Below are 8,022 nucleotides of genomic sequence, written 5' to 3' on the forward strand. Positions count from 1 at the left end.
ATGCTTTTACTTCAACTGTTTTTATAATTTAAAAGATAGAATGTCTAGCATTGAATTTGTTTAGCCTTGAAACTTCATGCGCTGGATAGGAAGTTTGAATTCCACTAAAAAAAAAGTGATAAATGTCCTCTAGCAAATACTCTTTACAATATAATGTTAAAAACAACCAGATGTACTGTTTGGCCTAGAAATATGCTCTAATTACTAACACATATGTACTCTAAGGAAATCCTGGCCTAGCCATGGTCTGAAAACATTCATGGTGTGTCCACTTTGCACATATGTACAAGGAATGCTAACTAGATTTTTAATTTTGAGGTCTGGCTTATTGTAGGAGAGACTATTTCAAAAAGCACTGAAGGTATGATATGGTAAGACATGTACAGCCTGGAATGGTAAGGCAATAATTATAACAGGAGCCAGGACACAGGAGTGTCTAGCGTGGTCTCCACTGATCAATTTTGCAGTCATTTTGCTTTTTTAGGACTATTTGACTCAAACATAAAACGTTTGGGACAGATAAGTGGTCTCCAACACAGCTCATCACAGGTTGGTGGCACCTGGGGTGGGAGTAACCCCAGGCGATGTACACGCTCTCCCCTCAGCCCAAGCCGCTTCAGAAAGGTCTTGTTGCCCTGGCCCCCTTTTTCCCTGGGACCACTAGACAGGCACTATCTAAATCTCACACCAGTTTCTAGGACTCACAGAAGACAATGCTGCCCACGCCCTGGTCCTCCAAGCCCCCTGCCCGGCTCTGCCTGTGTTCCTGAGCCCAGCTGGAGCCCAGGGACCTCTTCTCAGGTACAGGGGTCACCATGGCGTGGGCACAGCCAGTCTCCTGTATGCTAGGGCAGGAAGGTCTGGCTGGTGTGTCTGCCCTTTGCGCTCTAGAGCTTGGGCTGGGATTGGCCCCCAGAGCTGCTCCGTGACAACCAGACCACTGACCTCTGACAGGGGACACCCAGGAAGGCTGGCTGTAGAATGCATGCGGTGGCTGTGGCCCAGCGCTTCAAGGCATAGGCAGGCTGGCATCCTGTCTCTGCCAGGCCCTGCAGCTCCCCACGGAGCAGATAGGTCAGTGCTCTGCGAGGCTGGGTCACAGAGGAGGGGGCTGAGAGGCTGAGAGGAAAGATCGGGAGCGAAAATGCTAAGCTGGGGTCTGTGTGGATCCATAGGCAAGGACGTGCACCGGGGTGTGTGAAGAGGGGCAAGGGAGCCCAGCCCTCCAGGTGGGCAGGCACCACCCTGGCATATCCAACTGCCCTGACCTCAGGGGCTTCCCAGATGTCCAGCTCTACACCCTGCTGCTGACAGATCTGGCATATGAGTTAGGTTTGTACTGATTATTTCTTTGCATATGGGGTGTTGCATGGTAGACAAGTAGGGGGTATATCTTGTTTCTCCTGAAGGTTGCAAAGCTTAGAAAAACCGAGACAATTCATTTATTGGATCTCTGTATACCATGCCCAAAGGAGGCGCTAACTGTTGACCCCCAGGCTAAACATCATCCAGTGAGCTGACACTGGTATTAACACTACTCCTAAACAAAAGGGGAAGAAGGAATATTCAAAACCTAACCATTTTTAAATGAAAATTGAGAAACTGAACTGAAAAAGATTTCTATAGGGCCAGAAAATTAAGGAACACTTTCTCTTCCTAACATTCCCTGACATGGGCACTGGAAAGCACAGAGTGTACTTTGTGAACAATGAAGTTATGCTTTGACAACCGGTAATCAGTTTTCTAAGTCATCATTTTTAAACACCCTTTGAATTACCAGGTTCACAGATAGTGCCATAGAAAAATAAACTACTCAAAATCCGCTGTTGAAACCTCAAAGGTGAAACCTCAAAGTGAAACCTCAAAGGGCTGGTAAAGCACTCTGTGATGTCTCCCCCACCCTCTCCTTTATGCAGAAGATGGGTGGGTTTGCTTGCAAGAGAAGCACTCAGACAGTGAAGGATAACTGAACTATCCAACTCTCCACAGCTATGGATTCTGGTCCTCAGGCAACTTAAAATTCAAGAACATTCAAAGCACCCACAAACACAGTGAGGAGCTTCTGCCAGCTCTAACCTATGCCAGATGACTCCCAGAGCCCTTAAGCTCTTGAAGCTTATGAAAAATAAGGTCTGATTCCTGTAGATAGAAGACACATATGGTGATTCTGAACTGGAATCCTTATTGGCTGCAGACTTGACCAAGCTTAGATCTGACTTTGTTTCCTCCCTATGAGATTAGGGGGAATGACATTCACCTCACAAAGCTGCAGGGACAGTCAGGTTAGGTAATGTCCATGGCTACTGGACACAGATGAGGTGGGTGCCCATTCCTTCACTGATGTTATCAGGAAACCAGCAGGCTGGAAGGTCTGATGACTAGCTCAAGGCTACCAGGCTCTAACTATAATAGCTATGAATTATTTAAGGAAATGGATTCCTTAGAGTGTGAAATGCAGTGGGGAAAGCAGCAGACCAGCCTGCATTCCCCATGAAGGTCCAGGCCTGGGGGACCCTGCAGCCACACCAGTGACAAACCCTGGCCAGTAGCTTCTGACGTCACTGCAGGCTCACACCCAAAGACAGCACAGGGCGAGGCTGGGGGGAGCTCTGGGACCAGGGAGAAACTGGATCTCTCAGACTCAAAGCTATTTCTTGTTATAGACATGGGAATAGTGTAGAAGCAGAGTTTTTAGAAAAAAATCTTCATTACAGGAAAGAAAAGTCTGACTTACAAATGTGATTCACTGTGGTTGTCCTAAAAAGAGGGATACCACATTTAGCTTCAAGCTCAGTCAGAGATGGCCCATGAGCGGGCCTAGGGGTACTTGCCTTGGCCTCCCCTTCCGCAGCCAGGTGGCACGTGGGGGCAGATGGCTCTCCCAGGGCATAAGTGTTTCATTAATGCCCCTGAGGAACCTCAGCTTCAACTGCACTAATCCAGCAGAACCAGACTGTAACCAGTGTCATCACATGTTAGTATATATTTGATCCCGCGTGTCCTAAACAATGCTTGGGCATATTCTATAATTTCTTACATGTCTTTGCTTCTATATAAATAGGGAACTATTGAGACAGTGAGCTCTGTTGGAATTCGGTCTCTTCTATGCTGTTATTTGCAAAAAAGTGAATGTTCCTACACAGTAAATAGAGCTTGGTGACTACACAACTAAAAAATAAAGGCATGACTATTTCTTCTTTGAAGTTATGTTTCTCTTTCTATGTGAAAATGGATAAAAGCTTACAGTCTAGCATATTTTTTCCTTTGCACAAAATGTGAAGAATGTGAATCCACACAAGGGAGAGCAGATCGTATTAAAAATAACATGTGATTGCACTAAACACATATTAGTTTGGAAGAGAAAAGGAATACATCATGTTATTAAAATGCCATGGTGTGTCTCTAAGTAACAGAATCTCTGTGGTCAAATAAACTTACACTAAACCATCAGTTGATACCAGCAAATCTTCCTTTAAGTTGGAATCTGCTAAAGGTTCCTTTGTTTTACTAAGTTGAGAATTACATTCACCAAAATTACCAAATTTATATGTGACCTGTCTGAAATGCTAATCATGGTGTTCAGAATAAAGAATGCACTATCAATTCTACAACTATTCCAGGACAGCAGTTCTTAACTATGTGAAGGACGGACCCCTTTGATGGGATGATGGAAGCTTAGACAGGCCCTCTGTACAGAAAATACACATTCACAATGCTGCACATATCAAAGAATCCTCTAAGCATTCATGTACCCTAGTCAGGGAACCTAACCAGAGCAACACTTAAAATAACTTGAAATAAATTTTATACATAAATAATTCTTTAGAGTTAAGGATAAATAAAAGTTAAAATTAATTTAAGGCAAACTGCTTTTTTCCTACAATTATTCAGCAATATTTTTAAGACCACAGAACAGTTGGAAGAATAATACAGTGAATACCTGCATGCTCTTCACCTACATTCACTGATCAGTACCATTCTGTCACGTTTTCCTTACTGCCTCCTCTCTCCAGGTCCACATCCCTGAATATTTGTGGGGACTGGGCTGGATCATCCAGATGTAAGCTGCGGGTCTCACTGATATCCACCCAACACTTCAGCAGGGCTAAGACCGAGGATACTTCCTTATGCAATCATGTGACAACCACATTCCCTCACATCACCAAACCAAGACACTTAGCACTGATTCATGTCCTCTAACTTAGGCCGTATTCTGATTCCCCAGTTGTCCCAGCAGTGCCTTAAACTGTTTTGTCTATGTGTGTGTCTTTTTGTGTCTGTGTGTATGGTGTATCTGTACATGAGTGTGTTGTGTGTCCATGTGTCAGGGTCAACATCTAGCAGACTGCAGGCCAGCCCCTCATCTCCTGGGCTGCAATGGGGGATGGTTCCCCACCTACAGAGTGCCCACACCTACACCTGAAGTGTCCAAGCCAGTTACCATGTAGAATGCCCCTAACCTGAATTTGTCTGATGGTTTCTTTGTAATCAGATTTAGGTAAAATACCTGGGGTGAGGCCTCCACTCAGGCAACACCCTAAACTCCTTATGCATCATGGTGGGGCATGTCAGCTGCCTGTCACTGGTGGCACTGAGTTGTGGCTGATGTGGCCACCACCCCCGAGGAAGAAATGATCAGCAAGGTGCTTGGGTCCGCGTGGGTCTCCTGCCAGCCAGTAACCATCCCCTGGGTGGCCTCATCAACCACTGACTGAAGGTTTCTAACTCAATACTCCTACTGAGCAGTCAACTTTCTTCTACGAAAAAGCTCTGGCCCTTTTTACCCTCTTTTCTGTGCTGTTGCCAATAGGACTCTGCACGTGGTGTGCTGTCAGCCATCATTGCATCCTCACTCTGCTCACACATCCGTCATCGCCCTGCTCCCGTGCCCATCATACACATGGTGTCTCGGGCACACCTATGCATCCCCTAGCCCCAGCCTGCTGTGTGCCATCTCTCCCTGGAACACTGGTCCTCCTCAGGAGAAACAGTCTTTGGAAACACGTATCTGGAAAGTAGATGAACTCACTGCTTTCAGGTTTTCCATGGTGACAGCTAGGAAACTTATTTAAAACAAAACTATTATTCTACCCATTCCTTAAAGCACACTGATTTTTGAGGCACTACTTAATTCAGAGAGAACCTCCGATGGGTGAGGACGGGATCTCAGCCTGCAAGCCCAGAAACCCTTACCTGCACAGTACGGGGCAGGAGGCCAAGGGGAGGGTCAGTGTTCATCTAAGGGGTCCTCCTACAGCTCACCTGCAGCTGAACTGCACAGGACTCAGGGCCGGCTTCATCAGATTGATTTTTAAAGATATGCTGTAAATTTAGACATTGATATAAAATGTCCTGGTTTTTAAAAACACTGTATCCTCCACACAAAGCACACCTGCAGGCTGAGGAGTGCCCACAGGTCATGCCCTCTGGCACAAAGTCTGCACAACCCGAGCCAGAGCCAAGTCCACGAGGGAGGCGCAGACATGCAAAACTACACACCAGGTCGTCCCCTCCCCCATTCAGACATCCTTGTGTGAGCCGACCACACACAACCTCTGGGTTGTGCAGGAGGAGCAGGCATTCCCAAGTGAGGACCCAAAGCCTAGAACATTCTCAGGAGGCCCTGGGCCTGTGCATGGCACACATGTCATTGTGTGAACAGCCATAGCCAATCCCTTGAATGCAGCCATGACACCTGTTGCCCATCATTCCACTGAGGCAGACTGGGCTCTAGCCCCACAACTCCCCAAAGCTACCGCATGGCCCCCTCATTAGCCATCGGAGCTGTAGTTTGCAGATGATCCCAAAGGTCCTTCTCAGTCCCGTGTGTTTGGACTCTGACCATGGTTCTCTGCCTCTGCAGCAGGAGAAGGTCAGGAAAGAGTTTTGGAAATTACATGAGAGTTTGGCTTAAGAAATTTATTTTTATTTTCACCATGGTTGGAAAATATCAGGTCATGCAAGAAATTTGTGTTTAAGTTCCTTTTATGGCAATCAATGTTTCTGTTCATAAAATGTCAGCACAGAGAATACCAGTTTTTCAGTTTTGTAATCTGTCTTATTTACAACATACTGTGCCCATTATTCATGATTTCCAAATATATTATTTGATATAGTAAAAATAATTCTCCAATAGTTAGTGCAAAGCCTGATGAGGCGAAAAGCAAACAATAAAAAAACAACACACCACACACAGAAAAGAATTAAGTCCTCTACACTAGACCCTGACAGGAACATAAAGTGGAGGTCTCTTCTTCACAAGGGAAGGGAAGAGCTTTAGGGAATAGCAGGTACGCTGTTGTGCCTGGAATGATGACCTGCAGGAGCCTCCTGCCACACTGCAGAACAGGATGAATGACCCAAATACACCACCCCACCCCGATCACTCCAGGGCCACCTCCCTCCCCAAGTCTTCTGACCAAAGGCCAAAGCCAGATGCTGAGGACAATGGGCCACTCACACCTTCAGAAGGATGGGCACATGGCAGAGGCCAGGACTGAGGCAGGGCAGAGGCTGGGGGAGAGTGCTGGAGGGAGATGGGCTGCATGGGGGCAGAGAGGCAAAGGTGCTTAGTGGGAACTGGCCCTGCAGGTGCTGCCACATAGAACAGGAGCCACACATGAGCAAAGCTCCACTGCTCAAGAGAAGCTCAAACCTCATTCTTTATATACATCAATTCTACCTAACAAAACACATACACATGAGCCTCAAATGACAGATTAACGAGTGTTCAAATGATCACAGCTGTGCTCCAAGTGGGAATTAGCCCAGCTGAACGTCTGTACAAAGACAGGATTTGTGGTATATTCATACAAGAGTGTTCCATGCCATAAGGACAGCAAACAGACCACTGCTAACCATGTGACCTAGATGGCCTCCAAACAAAACATCACATGAAGAAAGCCGGACACAAGAGAGAATACACCATATGATGTGCTCAGGTGAGCCAGGAAATGGTGCTTAAGGGCAGGCAGGAACCTCTGAGAGGGCAGGGATGCTCTATCCAGGCTCTTTGTGAAAGTTAAATCGAGCTGTACCATTATGATGTGTTCACCTTTTTGTTCTATACTTCAGGGAAAAGTTAAAAAACAAAACAAAGCACTGTACAAGACAAACAAAATTTTGCCCCAGGGCTTCCAACCTATGGCCACAGCTCTGACAGAACTCAGGTTAGCAAGTTCAGTTCAACATTCATGGTGTCCCAATCTGTCAAGATAACATACATGATCTCAACTACACATAACAGAACAGGTGGGCATGTAGCATTCCAACCACACAGGAAGACCATCACCCCTCAGGCGCTGCCCTGGTGCAGGCCTGAAGCTCAGGGGGCCAATGTATGGGGTGTCTGCTGCCCGGCCAGGGTCTGCCCTCCCCACTGGAGGCACAGTATTCTCTCTACAGCTGCAGCTGACTCACTTCAGCAGGTGACACTTCTCTGTGAGGTGGGAAAGGACAGGGTCTTCATAGCAGGAGAGCAGATGCTGCCAGTCCACTGGAAACATGCTTCACAAACAGGTTGGCCCCAAATCTGCATGCCATGTAGACAGCTGGATCAACCTGTTTGATGAGGCTTTCTCGCCACACTTAGGAAAACGTCCTCTTTTGAAGGACAATGTCTGAATTGCTGTGGGAATCAGGCATTCTCTTGGGGGTGGAGAGTGTGCTAACAGTGTGCTCTTCTCAGATGACAGTGTCTTCCCGTTCTAAGCACCTGAGTAACAGCTGATGTTGTCTTGAAAAGGGAAAGTCCAAGCAGGTGTCATCTGGACCCCTTGTCAAGTCTGTGACAGCAGAGGCTGGGCCAGGGCATCGTTTCAGCGAGGACCTGAGAAGCATGCCGGGGCGCGGCTGTGGTCGTTGGAAGGCAGCAGTGAGGATCCTGTCACAGGCACGCCTGCAATTTGGGTTTCTGTCTCAATGATGTGGGTGTCTGTTCTAAGATTGATTAATATTTTCTTAGTCTATATGGGGCCAATGATTTTAAACGTTGTAATTTATCAGTATTCATTCAAGACTCAT

General features: G+C 46.6%; 1 protein-coding gene across 2 annotated transcripts in view; it reads right to left on the reverse strand.

The window, feature by feature from the left end:
• CENPP (centromere protein P) overlaps positions 1–8,022 on the reverse strand; it is a 266,012-nt gene that overhangs the window by 77,796 nt on the left and 180,194 nt on the right. The window lies entirely within an intron of this gene.

This window comes from Manis pentadactyla, chromosome 3, assembly GCF_030020395.1.
Source record: "Manis pentadactyla isolate mManPen7 chromosome 3, mManPen7.hap1, whole genome shotgun sequence".
NCBI lineage: Eukaryota > Metazoa > Chordata > Mammalia > Pholidota > Manidae > Manis > Manis pentadactyla.